This window comes from Petromyzon marinus, chromosome 75 (genome assembly GCF_048934315.1).
Source record: "Petromyzon marinus isolate PM22_M1 ecotype Great Lakes invasive population chromosome 75, UKy_Petmar_22M1.pri1.0, whole genome shotgun sequence".
In the NCBI taxonomy this organism is placed as follows: domain Eukaryota; kingdom Metazoa; phylum Chordata; class Hyperoartia; order Petromyzontiformes; family Petromyzontidae; genus Petromyzon; species Petromyzon marinus.
The window spans coordinates 7,510,274-7,533,833 of NC_133741.1; the positions used below are offsets into that span (position 1 = coordinate 7,510,274).

The following is a 23,560-nucleotide window of genomic DNA, read 5'->3' on the forward strand; positions in this document are numbered from 1 at the left end:
ATTTAACCTGTTAGCTCACATCGTCTTTATTTAACCTGTTAGCTCACATCGTCTTTATTTAACCTGTTACATCGTCTTTATTTAACCTGTTAGCTCACATCGTCTTTATTTAACCTGTTACATCGTCTTTATTTAACCTGTTAGCTCACATCCTCTTTATTTAACCTGTTAGCTCACAACGTCTTTATTTAACCTGTTAGCTCACAACGTCTTTATTTCACCTGTTAGCTCACAACGTCTTTATTTAACCCTTAAGCTCACATCGTCTTTATTTAACCTGTTAGCTCACAACGTCTTTATTTAACCTGTTAGCTCACAACGTCTTTATTTAACCTGTTAGCTCACAACGTCTTTATTTAACCCTTAAGGTCACAACGTCTTTATTTAACCTGTTAGCTCACATCGTCTTTATTTAACCTGTTAGCTCACGTCTTTATTTAACCTGTTAGCTCACATCGTCTTTATTTAACCTGTTAGCTCACATCGTCTTTATTTAACCTGTTAGCTCACATCGTCTTTATTTAACCTGTTACATCGTCTTTATTTAACCTGTTAGCTCACATCGTCTTTATTTAACCTGTTACATCGTCTTTATTTAACCTGTTAGCTCACATCCTCTTTATTTAACCTGTTAGCTCACAACGTCTTTATTTAACCTGTTAGCTCACAACGTCTTTATTTCACCTGTTAGCTCACAACGTCTTTATTTAACCCTTAAGCTCACATCGTCTTTATTTAACCTGTTAGCTCACAACGTCTTTATTTAACCTGTTAGCTCACATCGTCTTTATTTAACCTGTTACATCGTCTTTATTTAACCTGTTAGCTCACATCGTCTTTATTTAACCTGTTACATCGTCTTTATTTAACCTGTTAGCTCACATCGTCTTTATTTAACCTGTTAGCTCACAACGTCTTTTTTTAACCTGTTAGCTCTCATCGTCTTTATTTAACCTGTTACATCGTCTTTATTTAACCTGTTAGCTCACATCGTCTTTATTTAACCTGTTACATCGTCTTTATTTAACCTGTTAGCTCACATCGTCTTTATTTAACCTGTTAGCTCACAACGTCTTTATTTAACCTGTTAGCTCACAACGTCTTTATTTAACCTGTTAGCTCACAACGTCTTTATTTAACCTGTTAGCTCACAACGTCTTTATTTAACCTGTTAGCTCACATCGTCTTTATTTAACCTGTTAGCTCACAACGTCTTTATTTAACCTGTTAGCTCACAACGTCTTTATTTAACCTGTTAGCTCACAACGTCTTTATTTAACCTGTTAGCTCACAACGTCTTTATTTAACCTGTTAGCTCACAACGTCTTTATTTAACCTGTTAGCTCACAACGTCTTTATTTAACCTGTTAGCTCACAACGTCTTTATTTAACCTGTTAGCTAACATCATCTTTATTTAACCTGTTAGCTCACAACGTCTTTATTTAACCTGTTACAACGTATTTATTTAACCTGTTAGCTCACAACGTCTTTATTTAACCTGTTAGCTCACAACGTCTTTATTTAACCTGTTACATCGTCTTTATTTAACCTGTTAGCTCACAACGCCTTTATTTAACCTCTCACAACGTCTTTATTTAACCTGTTACGTCTTTATTTAACCTGTCACATCGTCTTTATTTAACCTGTTTGCTCACAACGTCTTTATTTAACCTGTTACGTCTTTATTTAACCTGTTAGCTCACAACATCTTTATTTAACCTGTCACATCATCTTTATTTAACCTGTTACATCGTCTTTATTTAACCTGTTAGCTCACAACGTCTTTATTTAACCTGTTAGCTCACAACGTCTTTATTTAACCTGTTAGCTCACATCGTCTTTATTTAACCTCTTACATCTCCTTTATTTAACCTTAAGGACGCTGCTACTGGGCAGTTGGAGGCAGTCGCCCTCCAACAACAACGGAGGGCGGAGGAGCGACGCTCACAACAACGAGCGGAGCGCCGGGTGGCTAAAGCACAGCAGGTTGGCACAGTAGGGGGCACAGGTGGTGCATCAGCCAGTCATCTCAGTCAGTCGACCCGTGGCACCTGCTGGGTCTGCCCCGTGACCTCCTGCCAGCGGGCGTTCGACACTTCACGTGGCCTTAGGGTGCACATGTCCTGGCACAAGCGTCTGGTGGCGAATGGCGGTTGTTGTTGTTGTGGTGGTGTGTGTGTCACTGTGTGTGTGTCACTGTGTGTGTTTTCACTGTGTGTGTGTGTGTATCACTGTGTGTGTGTGTGTGTCACTGTGTGTGTGTGTCTGTGTGTGTCTCTCTGTGTCTGTGCGTCTCTCTGTGTGTGTCTGTCTCTCTGTGTGTGTCTGTCTGTGTGTGTCTCTCTGTGTTTGTGTGTGTCTGTGTGTGTGTCACTGTGTGTGTGTGTGTGTGTTTCCTGCCACCATGAGGGGTGGACAATCCTCTACTCGGGGCAGCAGACTGCCAAACAACAGGGTGTGGCTCTTCTTTTGAACAAAAGAATGAAGGGGGCGTGGGAGCGTGGCGGTGAGGTGTGGGAAGCTGTAAGCCCCAGGCTACTTTGGGCTCGCCTTCCCATCAACCGGAGGCGAGGAATGGTGGTCGTGGTTACTTATGCCCCCACCGAAGATGAACATCCGTGGAGGGATGCAGGCAAAGCCGATGAGTCAGATGCCTTCTATGACCTCCTGTCACAGGTGCTGGCTAAAGTTGCCCCTCGTGATAGAGTCATCATGTTTGGTGACTTCAATGCCCGAGTTGGTCATGATGCTGGCACCTGGTCTGGAGTAATTGGAGGGCATGGGCCAGATCAGCTCAATAACAACGGTAGGAGGGTGCTAGATTTTTGTGCAGCCCATGGGCTTGTAATTACCAACACGCTGTTCCGGCATCGGCGCATCCACACAATATCATGGATGCATGCCGGGTCCAAGCAAGAACATCTGCTGGACTACATAGTGACGGACCATCAGATGCGAGCCCATGTCCTTGACACCAGGACCTACCGTGGAGCTGATCTGCCCTCTGACCATCGATTAGTCATCTGTAAGATGCGCCTGCCATTCTTCCACTCCGGTGGTGGGTGTACACCCAGGACCCCATTCCAACCTAAAGTGGCCTGGTCTCAGTTATCTGATGAAAGTTGCAAGCGAGAATTTTATCATCGCTTGCGGCTGGGATTGGCATCGTCCCCGACTCCTCCTGATGTCGAGGGTAAATGGGCGAGGTTTAGGACTGTGACTCATGCAGCTGCAATGGCTGCTTTGGGTACGTGGTCCAGACCTCCCCAGAGACCCTGGCTGACAGAGGAGGTGTTCAGGATGGTTGAGAAAAAGCGACAGGCCCACTGTCATCGGCTACAGAATCCCACGTCAGAGAATGAGGAGGCTTACCGCAGCCTTCGCTCGGAGGTTCGGAGAGCCGTGAGGCGCTGCAAGGATGGGTGGTGGTCGCGGGTTGCTGAGGAGATGGAGTCTGCCTCAGTGGCCCGTGATCACAAATCTCTATTTAACTCCATCAAAAGTAACCTGCAGCACCACACCTATTACAATCATTAGGGGAAAAAACGGTGATCCAATCTCCGACCCCCAGGAACAGGTTTGCAGATTTGCTGAGCATTTCTGTGAGGTCTTGGGGGAGGGAAAATCCCTCAGCCAAGAAAACATCGTGGCACAAAGTGAGGATGACCCTGCTGAGGCTGCGGTGCCTCAAATATTGGAAGAAGTCACCCCTTGTGAGTGGCTGGCTGAGGTGCCATCTGTTGAGGAAGTACTGAAGGCGATCCGGAGTCTGAGACCAGGAAAGGCAGCGGGCAGAGATGATCTCCCAAGCAAAATGCTGAGGGAGGGTGGCGTTTGTGCACAGACTGCCCTATATGACATAACAACAGTCTGGACCACTGGATGGGTTCCGCAGGATTGGAAGGATGCCCTGGTGGTCCCCCTTTTTAAGAAGGGGGACCGCACAGACTGTAACAACTACAGGGGCATCTCACTCCTCAGTGTGCCGGGAAAGGTCCTGGCAAGGATTATTCAACATCGCCTTGCCAGGCACACTGAGGAGAGGCTTGCGGAGCCCCAATGCGGTTTCAGGAAAGGGCGGTCCTGCACAGATGCCATATTTTCTGTCCGTCTGCTACAGCAGAGGTGTAGGGAATTCCAACAAGACCTACATCTCTGCTTTATTTACCTGGTCAAGGCCTATGATACCATCAGTAGGCCTGGGCTCTGGGTTTTTCTTCGTGCTTTTGGAGTACCTGACCCTCTGCTCACGATCATTAAGGACCTTCATGATGGTGAGCGGGCCCGGGTAAAACTACGTGGTCGGGAGTCAGATCCATTCCCTGTACACCTTGGGGTGCGACAGGGATGTCCTCTGGCTCCCACATGATTTAACATCTATTTTGACCACGTAGTTCGTGAAGCCTTCAATAGCTGTACCGGGGGAATCTCCATATGGTACAGATATAATGGGAGGCTGATCGATGCCCGGGTGCGGTCAAGGGATGGCTCCCTATTGCTCAACCACGTTATGTATGCTGATGATTTGGTAATAGCTGCTCATTCAGAGGAGGAGTTGGAGATGCTGCTGCTGAGACTAGAGCGTGCCACTAAGAGGTGGGGCCTTATCATCAGCCCCACCAAAACTAAGCACCTGCCTGGGTATTTTGTACCATCGGACACTCCACCCCCACAACTCCCAATCGGTGATGGGGCAGTTGTGGAGAGAGTGGAGAGTTTCCCATACCTGGGCAGTGTGCTCATGACCGGCTCCGGTTTAACAGCGGAGGTCTCACTCCGAATCAGTCGAGCGGCAATATCTTTTCATAGGTTGCGTAACGCTGTGTGGAAGCTACCTGGTCTGTCGCTCCGCACTAAGCTTCAGGTCTTCTCGACCACGGTCATTCCCTCCCTTCTCTACACTTGCGAAACGTGGACGCCCCTAATGGAACATCTTCGCCAGTTAGAAACATTTAGGCTGGCCTGCCTACGATCCATCCTGTGTTTAACCAGGCTGGATTGTGTGAGGAGCTCACAAATCTTTGAAAGATCTGGGCAAGGTCCCATCGGTGAGCTCCTCCAGCAGGAAAGGCTGCGTTGGCTGGGTGATGTAGCCCACATGCCCAATCACCGCATGCCCAAACAGCTTTTGTTCGGCCGGATTGAGGGGGCTAAATGGGTGCGGCACGGGCTCGAGAAGAGATGGAGTGATGTGGTACAGGAGGACGTGGAGCTGAGTGGACTTGCCGATGACTGGTACCAGCGGTGTCAAGATCGGCCTCTGTGGAGGAGGCTCGTGAAGGATGCTACTGGGCAGTTGGAGGCAGTCGCCCTCCAACAACAACGGAGGGCGGAGGAGCGACGCTCACAACAACGAGCGGAGCGCCGGGTGGCTAAAGCACAGCAGGTTGGCACAGTAGGGGGCACAGGTGGTGCATCAGCCAGTCATCTCAGTCAGTCGACCCGTGGCACCTGCTGGGTCTGCCCCGTGACCTCCTGCCAGCGGGCGTTCGACACGTCACGTGGCCTCAGGGTGCACATAGCCTGGCACAAGCGTCGTGGTGACGTCACCGCCACTTAGTGGTGAATGGCGGTTGTTGTTGTTGTCACTGTGTGTCACTGTGTGTGTCTCTGTGTCTCTCTGTCTGTGTGTGTGTCTCTCTCTGTGTGTCTCTCTCTGTGTGTGTGTGTGTCTCTCTGTGTCTGTGCGTCTCTCTGTGTGTGTCTCTTTGTGGCTCTCTGTGTTTGTGTGTGTGTGTCTGTGTGTGTGTCACTGTGTGTGTGTGTCACTGTGTGTGTGTCACTGTGTGTGTGTGTCACTGTGTGTGTGTGTGTGTTGTGGGGAGCGGTAGTGTAGCGGTTAGCGCTCTGCGCTACGAACCTGGCGACCTGGGTTCGATTCCCGCTCACGGCCAACACCAGTGACGATTATCTGAACCGGTCCGGGGCCTCCCCTAGGTCGACTCAGCCTCAAATGAGTGCCTGGTGTAGCGGTGTGCAGTAAACATTGCCACTGGGGAGACAAAGGCGGTCGGGCGTGGTGCTGGCCACCCACCCCCTCGTGTGCCGTTCCGGTCTTCATAGGTGCTCGCTAACAGCACTTGCCCTTACAGTCTGGGAAGGCTACACAGGGGATCTTTATCTTTGTGTGTGTGTGAGGTGCCAGCTAACAGCACTTGCCCCAACAGTCTGTTAAGGCTACACGGGGGATCTTTGTCTGTGTCTGTGTGTGAGGTGCCAGCTAACAGCACTTGCCCCTACGGTCTGTGAAGGCTACACGGGGGATCTTTGTCTGTGTGTGTGTGAGGTGCCAGCTAACAGCACTTGCCCCTACAGTCTGGGAAGGCTACACGGGGGATCTTTGTCTGTGTCTGTGTGTGAGGTGCCAGCTAACAGCACTTGCCCCTACGGTCTGTGAAGGCTACACGGGGGATCTTTGTCTGTGTCTGTGTGTGAGGTGCCAGCTAACAGCACTTGCCCCTACAGTCTGTTAAGGCTACACGGGGGACCTTTGTCTGTGTCTGTGTGTGAGGTGCCAGCTAACAGCACTTGCCCCTACGGCCTGTGAAGGCTACACGGGGGACCTTTGTCTTTGTCTGTGTGTGAGGTGCCAGCTAACAGCACTTGCCCCTACAGTCTGTTAAGGCTACACGGGGGACCTTTGTCTGTGTCTGTGTGTGAGGTGCCAGCTAACAGTACTTGCCCCTACAGTCTGTTAAGGCTACACGGGGGACCTTTGTCTGTGTCTGTGTGTGAGGTGCCAGCTAACAGCACTTGCCCCAACAGTCTGTTAAGGCTACACGGGGGATCTTTGTCTGTGTCTGTGTGTGAGGTGCCAGCTAACAGCACTTGCCCCTACGGCCTGTGAAGGCTACACGGGGGACCTTTGTCTGTGCCAGCAGCGATGGCGGGCGCCGCGGTCAAGGTGGCTGTGCGGGTGCGGCCGTTCAACTCGCGGGAGATGGAGCGCGACGCCAAGTGCATCGTGCACATGGCGGGCAACACCACGAGTAGGAGCTCGCTCACTCACTCACCCAGTCACTCACCCAGTCACTCACCCAGTCACTCACTCACTCACTCACCCAGTCACTCACTCACTCACTCACCCAGTCACTCACTCACTCACTCACCCAGTCACTCACTCACTCACTCACCCAGTCAATCACCCAGTCACTCGCTCACTCACTCACCCAGTCACTCACTCACTCACTCACCCAGTCACTCACTCACTCACTCACCCAGTCACTCACCCAGTCACTCACCCAGTCACTCACTCACTCACTCACCCAGTCAATCACTCACTCACTCACCCAGTCAATCACCCAGTCACTCGCTCGCTCAGCCAGTCACTCGCTCACCCAGTCACTCACCCAGTCACTCGCTCACCCAGTCACTCGCTCACTCACTCACCCAGTCACTCACCTAGTCACTCGCTCAGCCAGTCACTCGCTCGCTCGCTCACCCAGTCACTCACTCACTCACTCACCCAGTCACTCACTCACTCACTCACCCAGTCACTCACTCACTCACTCACCCAGTCAATCACCCAGTCACTCGCTCGCTCAGCCAGTCACTCGCTCACCCAGTCACTCACCCAGTCACTCGCTCACCCAGTCACTTGCTCACTCACTCACCTAGTCACTCACCCAGTCACTCGCTCAGCCAGTCACTCGCTCGCTCGCTCACCCAGTCACTCACCCAGTCACTCGCTCAGCCAGTCACTCGCTCACCCAGTCACTCGCTCACTCACTCACCCAGTCACTCACCCAGTCACTCACTCAGCCAGTCACTCGCTCGCTCGCTCACCCAGTCACTCACCCAGTCGCTCGCTCAGCCAGTCACTCGCTCACCCAGTCACTCGCTCACCCAGTCACTCGCTCACCCAGTCACTCGGTCACTCACTCACCCAGTCACTCGCTCGCTCGCTCAGCCAGTCACTCGCTCACTCACTCAGTCACTCACTCACTCACCCAGTCACTCGCTTGCTCGCTCACTCACTCACCCAGTCGCTCACTCACTCACCCAGTCACTCACCCAGTCACTCACCCAGTCACTCGCTCGCTCAGCCAGTCACTCGCTCACCCAGTCACTCACCCAGTCACTCGCTCACCCAGTCACTCGCTCACTCACTCACCCAGTCACTCACCCAGTCACTCGCTCAGCCAGTCACTCGCTCGCTCGCTCAGCCAGTCACTCGCTCACCCAGTCACTCGCTCAGCCAGTCACTCGCTCACCCAGTCACTCGCTCACTCACTCACCCAGTCACTCACCCAGTGATTCGCTCAGCCAGTCACTCGCTCGCTCGCTCACCCAGTCACTCACCCAGTCGCTCGCTCAGCCAGTCACTCGCTCACCCAGTCACTCGCTCACCCAGTCACTCGCTCACCCAGTCACTCGGTCACTCACTCACCCAGTCACTCGCTCGCTCGCTCAGCCAGTCACTCGCTCACTCACTCAGTCACTCACTCACTCACCCAGTCACTCGCTTGCTCGCTCACTCACTCACCCAGTCGCTCACTCACTCACCCAGTCACTCACTCACCCAGTCACTCGCTCGCTCAGCCAGTCACTCACTCACCCAGTCACTCACTCGCTCGCTCACGCACTCACTCGCTCACCCAGTCACTCACCCAGTCACTCACTCACCCACTCACTCACTCACCCAGTCACTCGCTCGCTCACTCACCCAGTCACTCACTCACCCAGTCACTCACTCGCTCGCTCACTCACTTGCTCACCCAGTCACTCACCCAGTCACTCGCTCGCTCACTCACCCAGTCACTTACTCACTCGCTCATTAACCCAGTCACTCATTCGCTCACCCAGTCACTCACTCGCTCACTCACCCAGTCACTCACTCGCTTACTCACCCAGACACTCACTCACTCGCTCACCCAGTCACTCACTCACCCAGTCACTCACTCACTCGCTCACCCAGTCACTCACTCACCAAGTCACTCGCTCGCTCACTCACTCGCTCACCCAGTCACTCACTCACCCAGTCACTCGCTCACTCACTCACCCAGTCACTCACTCGCTCACTCACTCACCCAGTCACTCACTCACTCGCTCGCTCACTCACCCAGTCACTCGCTCGCTCAGCCAGTCACTCGCTCGCTCACTCGCTCAGCCAGTCACTCGCTCGCTCACTCACCCAGTCACTCGCTCGCTCACTCACCCAGTCACTCGCTCACTCACTCACCCAATCACTCACTCACTCACTCACCCAGTCACTCGCTCGCTCACTCACCCAGTCACTCGCTCGCTCACTCACCCAGTCACTCGCTCGCTCACTCGCTCAGCCAGTCACTCGCTCGCTCGCTCACTCACCCAGTCACTCACTCACCCACTCAGCCAGGCACTCACTCGCTCACTCGCTCAGCCAGTCACTCTCTCGCTCACTCACTCACCCAGTCACTCGCTCAGCCAGTCACTCACTCGCTCACTCACTCACCCAGTCACTCACCCAGTCACTCACTCACCCAGTCACTCACTCACTCAGCCAGTCACTCACTCGCTCACTCGCTCAGCCAGTCACTCACTCGCTCACTCACCCAGTCGCTCACTCAGCCAGTCACTCGCTCGCTCACTCACCCAGTCACTCTCTCACTCACTCAGCCTCTCCCTCAGTCACTCACTCACCCAGTCACTCACTCACCCAGTCAATCGCTCGCCAAGTTACTCGCTCGCTCACTCACCCAGTCAGTCACTCACTCGCTCAGCCAGTCACTCACTTGCTCACTCACTCAGCCAGTCAGTCCACTCACTCACTCACTCGCTCAGCCAGTCACTCGTTCGCTCACTCACCCAGTCACTCGCTCGCTCACTCACCCAGTCACTCCCTCACTCACTCAGCCAGTCACTCACTCACTCGCTCAGCCAGTCACTCGCTCACTCACTCACCCAGTCACTCACTCACCCAGTCACTCGCTCGCTCGATCAGTCACTCACATCGCTCAGCCAGTTGCTCACTCGCTCACTCGGCCAGTCGCTCGCCCAGTCACCCACTCACCCAGTCACTCACCCAGTCACTCACTCACCCAGTCACTCACTCGCTCACTCACCCAGTCACTCACTCACTCACTCACCCAGTCACTCACTCGCTCGCTCACTCACTCGCTCACCCAGTCACTCACCCAGTCACTCGTTCGCTCACTCACCCAGTCACTCACTCACTCGCTCATTCACCCAGTCACTCATTCGCTCACCCAGTCACTCACTCGCTCACTCACCCAGTCACTCACTCGCTTACTCACCCAGACACTCACTCACTCGCTCACCCAGTCACTCACTCACCCAGTCACTCACCCAGTCACTCACTCACCCAGTCACTCACTCACTCAGCCAGTCACTCACTCGCTCACTCGCTCAGCCAGTCACTCACTCGCTCACTCACCCAGTCGCTCACTCAGCCAGTCACTCGCTCGCTCACTCACCCAGTCACTCTCTCACTCACTCAGCCTCTCCCTCAGTCACTCACTCACCCAGTCACTCACTCACCCAGTCAATCGCTCGCCAAGTTACTCGCTCGCTCACTCACCCCAGTCAGTCACTCACTCGCTCAGCCAGTCACTCACTTGCTCACTCACTCAGCCAGTCACTCACTCACTCACTCGCTCAGCCAGTCACTCGTTCGCTCACTCACCCAGTCACTCGCTCGCTCACTCACCCAGTCACTCCCTCACTCACTCAGCCAGTCACTCACTCACTCGCTCAGCCAGTCACTCGCTCACTCACTCACCCAGTCACTCACTCGCTCACTCACCCAGTCACTCCCTCACTCACTCAGCCAGTCACTCACTCACTCGCTCAGCCAGTCACTCGCTCACTCACTCACCCAGTCACTCACTCACCCAGTCACTCGCTCGCTCGATCAGTCACTCACTCGCTCAGCCAGTTGCTCACTCGCTCACTCGGCCAGTCGCTCGCCCAGTCACCCACTCACCCAGTCACTCACCCAGTCACTCACTCACCCAGTCACTCACTCGCTCACTCACCCAGTCACTCACTCACTCACTCACCCAGTCACTCACTCGCTCGCTCACTCACTCGCTCACCCAGTCACTCACCCAGTCACTCGTTCGCTCACTTCACCCAGTCACTCACTCACTCGCTCATTCACCCAGTCACTCATTCGCTCACCCAGTCACTCACTCGCTCACTCACCCAGTCACTCACTCGCTTACTCACCCAGACACTCACTCACTCGCTCACCCAGTCACTCGCTCACCCAGTCACTCCACTCGCTCACCCAGTCACTCACTCACCAAGTCACTCGCTCGCTCACTCACTCACTCGCTCACCCAGTCACTCACTCACTCACTCACTCGCTCAGCCAGTCACTCACTCGCTCAGCCAGTCACTCGCTCACTCACTCACTCACCCAGTCACTCACTCACCCAGTCACTCACTCGCTCAGCCAGTCGCTCACTCGGCCAGTCGCTCGCCCAGTCACTCACTCACCCAGTCACTCACCCAGTCACTCACTCGCTCACTCACTCACCCAGTCACTCACTCACCCAGTCACTCACTCACCCAGTCACTCACCCAGTCACTCACCCAGTCACTCACTCGCTCACTCACCCAGTCACTCGCTCACTCACTCAACCAGTCACTCACTCGCTCACTCACTCACCCAGTCACTCACTCACCCAGTCACTCACTCACCTAGTCGCTCGCTCGCTCGATCAGTCACTCACTCGCTCACTTACCCAGTCACTCACTCACTCGCTCAGCCAGTCACTCACTCGCTCACTCACTCACCCAGTCACTGACCCAGTCACTCACTCACTCGCTCGTTTGATCAGTCACTCACTGACTCACTTGCTCACTCACCCAGTCACTCACTCACTCGCTCAGCCAGTCACTCGCTCGCTCACTCACTCACCCAGTCACTCACTCACCCAGTCACTCACTCACTACCCAGTCACTCGCTCACTCGCTCACCAGTCACTCACTCGCTCACTCGGCCAGTCGCTCACCCAGTCACTCACTCACCCAGTCACTCACTCACCCAGTCACTCACTCACCCAGTCACTCGCTTGCTCGTTCGCTCACTCACCCAGTCACTCACTCACTCGCTCAGCCAGTCACTCACTCGCTCACCCAGTCACTCACTCACTCGCTCAGCCAGTCACTCACTTGCTCGCTCACTTACCCAGTCACTCACTCGCTCAGCCAGTCACTCACTCGCTCACTCACTCACCCAGTCACTCACTCGCTCAGCCAGTCACTCACTCGCTCACTCACTCACCCAGTCACTCACTCGCTCAGCCAGTCACTCACTCCCTCACTCACTCAGCCAGTCACTCACTCCCTCACTAACTCACCCAGTCACTCACTCGCTCAGCCAGTCACTCACTCCCTCACTCAGCAGTCACTCACTCGCTCACTCACTCACCCAGTCACTCGCTCACATGCTCAGCCAGTTACTCGCTCACTCACTCACCCAGTCACTCACTCACCCAGTCACTCGCTCGCTCGATCAGTCACTCACTCGCTCAGCCAGTCACTCACTCGGCCAGTCGCTCACCCAGTCACTCACTCACCCAGTCACTCGCTCGTTCGCTCACTCACCCAGTCACTCACTCACTCGCTCAGCCAGTCACTCACTCGCTCGATCAGTCACTCACCCACTCACTCACTCACCCAGTCACTCATTCACCCAGTCACTCACTCATTCACTCACCCAGTCACTCACTCGCTCACTCACTCACCCAGTCACTCACTCACCCAGTCACTTACTCACCCAGTCACTCGCTCAGCCAGTCACTCACCCGCTCACTCACTCACCCAGTCACTCGCTCACTCGGCCAGTCGCTCACCCAGTCACTCAATCACTCACCCAGTCACTCTCACCCAGTCACTCACTCACCCAGTCACCCACTCACTCACCCACTCACCCACTCACTCACCCACTCACCCACCCACTCACTCACCCACTCACCCACTCACTCACCCACTCACTCACCCACTCACCCACCCACCCACCCACTCATCCACCCACTCACTCACCCACCCACCCACCCACTCATCCACCCACTCACTCACCCACCCACTCACTCACCCACTCACCCACCCACCCACTCACCCACTCACACACTCACCCACCCACCCACTCACCCACCCACTCGCTCACCCACCCACTCACTCACCCACTCACCCACTCAACCACTCACTCACCCACTCACCCACCCACTCACCCACCCACTCACTCACCCACTCACTCACTCACCCACTCACTCACTCACCCACCCACCCACCCACTCACCCACTCACCCACCCACCCACTCACCCACTCACCCACCCACCCACTCACCCACTCACTCACCCACCCACTGACCCACTCACTCACTCACCCACCCACCCACTCACCCCCCTTTCCACCCCCCCCCCCTTTCCCCCCCTCCGGTTGCCATGGCAGCCATCGTGAACCCCAAGATGCCCAAGGAAGCTCCCAAGACGTTCAGCTTCGACTTCTCCTACTGGTCGCACACGTCGGTACGGGCGTACACCCTCCCGCAGGACAACCACGCACGCCCCAGCCTGATGATCCGCTCCGTGTTGTTGTCATCCGCTCCGTGTTGTGATCCGCTCCGTGTTGTTGTGATCATACTCCGTGTTGTTGTGATCCGCTCCGTGTTGTTGTGATCCGCTCCGTGTTGTTGTGATCAAACTCCGTGTTGTTGTGATCCGCTCCGTGTTGTTGTGATCATACTCCGTGTTGTTGTGATCCGCTCCGTGTTGTTGTGATCATACTCCGTGTTGTTGTGATCCGCTCCGTGTTGTTGTGATCATACTCCGTGTTGTTGTGATCCGCTCCGTGTTGTTGTGATCAAACTCCGTGTTGTTGTGATCCGCTCTGTGTTGTGATCCGCTCCGTGTTGTTGTGATCAAACTCCGTGTTGTTGTGATCCGCTCCGTGTTGTTGTGATCAAACTCCGTGTTGTTGTGATCCGCTCCGTGTTGTGATCCGCTCCGTGTTGTTGTGATCCGCTCCGTGTTGTTGTGATCCGCTCCGTGTTGTTGTGATCCGCGCCGTGTGGTTGTGATCCGCTCCGCAAATCCGCTTCACGCGCCGCGACCCCCCCTATCAGTTAACACACAGAGCCACTCCACCATCTCTCTATCTTCTCCTCCCTCACCCCTCCCTCCCCTCCCTCCCCTCCCTCCCCCCTCCCCCCTCCCCTCCCTCCTCCCCCCTCCCTCCCTCCCTCCCTCCCCTCCCTCCCTCCCCCTCCCTCCCTCCCCCCCCCCCCTCCCCCCTCCCTCCCCCTCCCTCCCCCCTCCCTCCCTCCCCCCATCCCCTCCCTCTCCCTCCATCTCTCCTCCCCCCATCCCCCCTCCCTCCCCCCTCCCTCCCCCCATCCCTCCCTCCCCCCTCCCTCCCCCCTCCCTCCCTCCCCCCCTCCCCCCATCCCCCCCCTCCCTCCCTCCCCCCCATCCCCCCCTCCCTCCCCCCTCCCTCCCTCCCCCCTCCCTCCCCCCAACCCCCCTCCCCTCCCTCCCCCCATCCCCCCCTCCCCCCTCCCTCCCCCCATCCCTCTCTCCCTCCCCCCTCCCTCCATCCCTCCCCTCCCTCCCCCCCTCCCTCCCCTCCCTCCCTCCCTCCCCCCCTCCCTCCCCCCTCCCTCCCTCCCTCCCCCCCTCCCTCCCTCCCTCCTCCCCCTCCCTCCCTCCCCTCCTCCCTCCCCCCCTCCCTCCCTCCCCCCTCCCTCCCCCCTCCCTCCCCCCTCCCTCCCTCCCCCCATCCCCCCTCCCTCCATCTCTCCCTCCCCCCATCCCCCCTCCCTCCCCCCTCCCTCCCCCCATCCCTCCCTCCCCCCCTCCCTCCCCCTCCCTCCCTCCCTCCCCCCCTCCCCCCATCCCCCCCTCCCTCCCTCCCCCCATCCCCCCCTCCCCTCCCCCCCTCCCTCCCTCCCCCCAACCCCCCTCCCTCCCTCCCCCCATCCCCCCCTCCCCCCTCCCTCCCCCCATCCCTCTCTCCCTCCCCCCTCCCTCCATCCCTCCCCTCCCTCCCCCCCTCCCTCCCCCCCTCCCTCCCTCCCTCCCCCCCTCCCTCCCCCCCTCCCTCCCTCCCTCCCCCCCTCCCTCCCTCCCTCCTCCCCCTCCCTCCCCCCTCCCTCCCTCCCCCCCTCCCTCCCTCCCCCCTCCCTCCCTCCCCCCATCCCCCCCTCCCCCCTCCCTCCCCCCATCCCTCTCTCCCTCCCCCCTCCCTCCCTCCCCTCCCTCCCCCCCTCCCTCCCCCCCTCCCTCCCTCCCTCCCCCCCTCCCTCCCCTCCCCCCCTCTCTCCCTCCAACTCCTCCTCTGGCCCCTCCTCCTCCTCCGGCTCCTCCTCCTCTGGCTCCTCCACCTCTGGCCCCTCCTTCGGCTCCTCTTCTGGCTCTTCCTCTTCCTCTGGCTCCTCCTCTGGCTCCTCCTCCGACTCCTCCTCCTCCGGCCCCTCGTCCGGCCCCTCCTCCTCCTCCGGCTCCTCCTCCTCTGGCTCCTCCACCTCTGGCCCCTCCTTCGGCTCCTCCTCCTCTTCTGGCTCCTCCTCTTCCTCTGGCTCCTCCTCTTCCTCTGGCTCCTCCTCCTCCGGCTCCTCCTCCGACTCCTCCTCCTCCTCTGGCTCCTCCTCCTCTGGCTCCTCCTCCTCTGGCTCCTCCTCTGGCTCCTCCTCCTCCGGCTCCTCCTCCTCCGGCTCCCTCCTCCCCCGGCTCGTCCTCCTCTGGCTCCTCCTCCTCTGGCTCCTCCTCCTCTGGCTCCTCCTCTGGCTCCTCCTTCTCTGGCTCCCTCCTTCGGCTCCTCCTCTTCCTCTGGCCCCTCCTCTCCCTCCTCCTCCTCCCTCCTCCCTCCCTCCTCCTGCGGCCGCTGACGCGCCCAGCCCGAGGACCCGGACTTTGCGAGCCAGCGCCGCGTCTACGCCGAAGTGGGCCAGGAGATGCTGGCCCACGCCTTCGAGGGCTACAACGTCTGCATCTTCGCCTACGGCCAGACGGGCAGTGGCAAGTCCTACACCATGATGGGGCGCCAGGAGGCCGGGCAGCAGGGCATCATACCGCAGGTGTGTGTGTGTGTGTGGGGGGGGAGGGGGAGCGGGGTGCTCTAGAGGGGGTGGGTGGGGAGTCACACCGTAGGTGTGGTGGAGGTGTTGAACTCTGACCCCCGTGACCCCCGTGACCCCCGTGTCTCAGCTCTGCGAGGAGCTGTTCACTCAAATCGGCTCCAGCCAGGACCCGCTCGTGACTTACTCTGTGGAGGTGAGGACAACTCGCGCACTCACTCACACACTTACTCACCCACTCACTCATTTACTCACTCACTCACTCACCCCCTCCCCACCCACTCACTCATTTACTCACTCACTCACTCACCCACTCACCCACCCACTCACTCACCCACTCACTCACTCACCCACCCACTCACTCACTCATTCACTCCCACTCACTCACTCACTCACTCACCCATTTACTCACTCATTTACTCACTCACTCATTCACTCACCCACTCACTCATTCACTCACCCACTCACTCACCCACTCACTCACTCATTCACTCACCCACTCACTCACTCACCCACTCACTCACTCATTCACTCACCCACTCATCCACTCACTCACCCACTCACTCACTCACTCACCCACTCACTCACCCACCCACTCACACACTCACTCACTCACTCACCCACCCACTCACTCACCCACTCACTCACTCATTTACTCACTCACTCATTCACTCACCCACTCACTCACCCACTTATTTACTCACTCACTCATTTACTCACTCACCCACTCACTCACCCACTCACTCACTCATTCACTCACCCACTCACTCACTCACCCATTTACTCAATCACTCATTTACTCACTCACTCATTCACTCACCCACTCACTCACTCACTCACCCATTTATTCAATCACTCATTTACTCACTCACCCACTCACTCACCCACCCACTCACTCATTCACTCACCCACTCACTCACCCACTCACTCACTCATTCACTCACCCACTCACTCACCCATTTACTCACTCACTCATTCACTCACCCACTCACTCACCCACTCACTCACTCATTCACTCACCCACTCACTCACCCATTTACTCACTCACTCACTCACCCATTTACTCACCCACTCACTCATTCACTCATTCACCCACTCACTCGCCCACTTACTCACCCACTCACTTACTCACCACCCACTCACTTACTCACCCACTCACTTACTCACTCACCCACCCACCCACCCCCTCACCCACTCACTCACCCACTCACCCACCCACTCACTCACTCACTCACCCACCCACCCCTCACCCCCTCACTCACCCACCCACTCACCCACTCACTCACCCACCCACCCACCCACTCACCCACCCACTCACCCACCCCCTCACCCACCCACCCCCACAGGTGAGCTACATGGAGATCTACTGCGAGCGTGTACGTGACTTGCTGCCCCGCGTGCCCGCGGGAACCTTCGAGTCCGTGAGCACCCCCTGCTGGGGCCCTACGTGGAGGACCTGGCCAAGCTGGCCGTCGCCTCCTACAGCGACATCGCACATCTCATCGACTCGGGCAACAAGGCGCGGTGCGGTGGGGGGAGGGGGGTTACTGTGGGGGGAGGGGGGTCACCCCCCACACCCAGCCACTTACTCACCCACTCACCCAACCAGCTACTCGCTCACTCACCCACCAACACACTCACCCACCCACTCACCCACACACTCACTCAACCCACTCACCCAACTAGCTACTCGCCCACTCACCCACCAACACACTCAACCACCCACTCACCCACACACTCACCCACTCACCCACCAACCCACCCACTCACCCACACACTCACACACTCACCCACTCACCCACCAACCCACCCACTCACCCACACACTCACTCACCCACCCACCCACTCACTCACTCACCCACACACTCACCCACTCACTCACCCACTCACTCACCCACCAACCCACTCACCCACTCACTCACTCACCCACACACTCACCCACTCACTCACTCACCCACTCACTCACCCACCAACCCACTCACTCACTCACTCACCACACACTCACCCACTCACTCACTCACTCACCCACTCACTCACCCACCAACCCACTCACCCACTCACTCACTCACTCACCCACACACTCACCCACTCACTCACTCACCCACTCACTCACCCACCAACCCACTCACTCACTCACCCACTCACCCACACACTCACTCACCCACTCACTCACCCACTCACCCACTCACCCACCCACTCACTCACCCACTCACTCACCCACTCACCCACTCACCCACTCACTCACCCACTCACTCACTCACTCACCCACCCACTCACTCACCCACTCACCCACTCACTCACCCACTCACCCCACCAACCCACTCACTCACTCACCCACTCACCCACCCACTCACTCACCCACCCACTCACTCACCCACCCACTCGCTCACCCACTCACTCACTCACCCACTCACCCACCCACCCACCCACTCACCCACTCACCCACACACTCACCCACTCACTCACTCACTCACCCACCCACCCACCCCACTCACTCACTCACCCACCCACCCACCCACTCACCCACCCACCCACCCACTCACCCACTCACCCACCCACTCACCCACTCACTCACCACACTCACTCACCCACCCACTTACCCACCCACTCACCCACCCACCCACTCACTCACTCACCCACTCACCCACCCACCCACTCACTCACTCACCCACTCACCCACTCACTCACCCACCCACCCACTCACCCACTCACCCACCCACCCACCCACTCACCCACCCACTCACCCACCCACCCACTCACCCACCCACTCACCCACCCACCACTCACCCACCCACTCACCCAACCCACCCACTCACCCACCCACTCACCCACCCACCCACTCACCCACCCACTCCCCTTCCCCCCCCAACTCCGTGATTCAGGACGGTGGCCGCCACCAACATGAACGAGACAAGTTCACGCTCCCACGCCCACCCACTCACTCACCCACCCACTCACTCACTCACACCACTCACCCACCCACCCACTCACCCACCCACCCACTCACCCACTCACCCACTCACCCACTCACTCACCCACAACCCACTCACCCACCCACCCACTCACCACCCACTCACCACCCACTCACCCACCCACTCACCCACCCACCCACTCACCCACCCACTCACCCACCACCCACTCACTCACCCACCCACTCACCCACCCCACCCACCCACTCACTCACCCACCCACCCACCCACTCACTCACCCACCCACTCACCCACCCACCCACCCACTCACCCACCCACTCACCCACTCCCTCACCCACTCCCCCTTCCCCCCAACTCCGTGATTCAGGACGGTGGCTGCCACCAACATGAACGAGACAATTTTCACGCTCCACGCGGTCTTCACCATCGTGTTCACACAGGGGCGTCAGGCAGGACGCTGCGGACATGGGCACGCTCACTGAGAAGGTCGCACACACACACACTCACTACACTCAGTCACACACTTACACACACACAAACACTTACACACACTTACTTACACTCACTCAGTCACACACTTACACACACACACACATACACACACACACACACTTACACACACACTCACACACACACTTACACTTACACACTTACACACCACACACTTACACACTCACACACACTTACACACACACTCACACACACTTACACACACACTTACACACACACTTACACACACACACACTTACACACTCACACACACACTCACACACACACTTACACACACACTTACACACACACTTAACACACACACTCACACACACACTTACACACACACTTACACACACACTCACTCACACTCACTCAGTCACACACTCACTTACACACACACTCAGTCACCACTCAGTCACACACTCACACTTACACACACACTCACACACACACTCAGTCACTCACACACACACACTCAGTCACACACTCACTCAGTCACACACTCACTCACACACACACTCAGTCACACACTCAGTCACACACTTACACTCACTCACTCAGTCACACACTCACTTACTTACACACACACTTACACACTCAGTCACACACAGTCACTCACACACACACACACTTACACACTCAGTCACACACTTACACACATTACACACACACTTACACTCACACACACACTTACACACATCACACACACACTCACACTTACACACTCACTTACACACACACTTACACACTCACTTACACACTTCACGTACACACTTACACCACTCACTTACACACTCACTTACACACACTTACACACACTTACACACACTTACACACACTTACCACTCACTCACTTACACACACACACACTCACACACACCACACTTACCACACACACACACTTACTTACACACACACTTACTTACACACACACACTTACTTACACACACACACACTTACACACACACACACTTACACACTCACACACTTACACACTCACACACACACTCACACACACACTTACACACTCACACACACACTTACACACTCACTCACACACTCACTTACACACACTTACACACACTTACACACACTTACACACTCACTCACTTACACACACACACACTCACACACTCACACACTTACACACACACACACTTACTTACACACACACTCACACACTCACACACTCACACACTCACTCACACACTTACACACTTACACACTCACTCACTCACACACTTACACACACTTACTTACACACACACTTACTTACACACACACACACTTACACACTCACTCACACACTCACACACTTACACACTTACACACTCACACACACACTTACACACACACACACACTTACTTACACACACACACACTTACACACACACACACACTTACTTACACCACACACACACACACTTACACACACACACACACTTACACACACACACTTACTTACCACACACACACTTACACACTCACACACTTACACACACACACTTACACACTCACACACTTACACACTCACACTCAGTCACACACTCACACTCAGTCACACACTCACACACACTCACACACTCACACACACACACTCACACACTCACACACACACACACTCAGTCACACACTTACACACACACTTACACACTCACACACACACACACTCACTCACTCACACACACACACACTCAGTCACACACTTACACAACACTTACTTACACACTCACACTCACACTTAATTTACACACACACATACACACTCACACACACACTCACACACACACTTACACACTTACACACACACTCACTTACACACACACACTCACTTACACACACACACTCACGTACACACACACACTCACTTACACACACACACACATACCACACACACACTTACTTACACACACACACACTTACTTACACACACACACACACTTACTTACACACACACACACTTACTTACACACACACACACACTTACACACACACACACTCACTTACACACACACACTCACTTACACACACACACTCACTTACACACACACACACACTTACACACACACACACTTACTTACACACTCACTCACACACTTACTTACACACTCACACACACACACACTTACACACTCACACACACTCACACTCAGTCACACACTTACACACTCACACACTCACTCACACACTTACTCACTCACACACTCACTTACACACTTACACACACACTCACTTACACACACACTCAGTCACACACACACACTTACACACTCACACACACTCACACACACACTTACACACTCACACACACACTCACACACACACTTACTTACACACACACACTTACTCACTCACACACTTACTTACACACACACACTTACACACACACACACTTACACACACACACACTTACACACACACACTTACACACACACACACACACCACACACTTACACACACACACTTACACACACACACTTACACACACACACTCACACACACACTTACACACTCACTCACACACACACTCAGTCACACACTTACTTATACACACACACTTACTCACTTACACACTTACACACACACTCACTCACTAACATACTTACACACACACTCACTCACACACTCACACACTCACACACACACTTACACACTTACTTACACACACACACACTTACACACTCACACACTCACACACTCACACACTTACTCACACACTTACACACTCACACACTCACTCACACACTTACACACTTACACACACACTCACACACACACTTACACACACACTCACTCACACACTCACACACTTACTCACACACTTACACCCTCACACACTCACTCACACACTTACACACTTACACACTCACACACACTCACACACTCACTCACCACTTACACACTCACACACACACACACTCAGTCACACACTTACTTACACACACACACTTACTCACTCACACACTTACACACACACTTACTCACACACACTTACACACTCACACACTCAGTCACACACACACTTACACACTCACACACTTACACACTCACACACTCACACACTTACACACTCACACACTCACACACTCACACACTTACACACACACTTACTCCACACACACTCACACACTTACACACACACTCACACACACACTTACACACTCACACACACACTCACACACACACTTACACACTCACACACACACACTTACACACTCACACACACACTTACACACTCACACACACACTTACACACTCACACACACACTTACACACTCACACACACACATCACACACACACTTACACACTCACACACACACTTACACACTCACACACACACTTACACACTCACACACACACTCACACACACACTTACACACTCACACACACACTTACACATCACACACCACACACTTACACACTCACACACACACTTACACACTCACACACACACTTACACACTCACGCACACACTCACCACACACTTACACACACACACACCATAAACACACACACACTCACACACACACTTACACACTCACACACACACTTACACACTCACACACACACTTACACACTCACACACACACTCACACACACACTTACACACTCACACACACACTTACACACTCACACACACACTCACACACACACTTACACACTTACAACACACTTACACACACACACACACACACACACACACACACACATACACACTCACACACACACTTACACACTCACACACACACTCACACACACACTTACACCACTACACACCCACACACTTACACACTCACACACACACTCACACACACACTTACACACTCACACACACACTTACACACTCACAACACACTCACACACACACTTACACACTCACACACACACTTACACACCTACTTACACACTCACACACACACACTCACACACACACATTACAACACTCACACACTCACACACTCACACACACACTCACACACACACTTACACACTCACACACACACTTACACACTTACTTACACACTTACACACTCACACTTACACACACACACACTTACACACACACACACTTACACACACACACACTCACACACACACTCACCACTGCACG

At 55.0% G+C, this 23,560-nt stretch overlaps 1 pseudogene; it reads left to right on the forward strand.

The window, feature by feature from the left end:
- Window positions 1-5,281: 5,281 nt before the first annotated feature.
- LOC116938361 (kinesin-like protein KIF1B) overlaps window positions 5,282-23,560 on the forward strand; it is a 102,614-nt pseudogene continuing 84,335 nt past the window's right edge.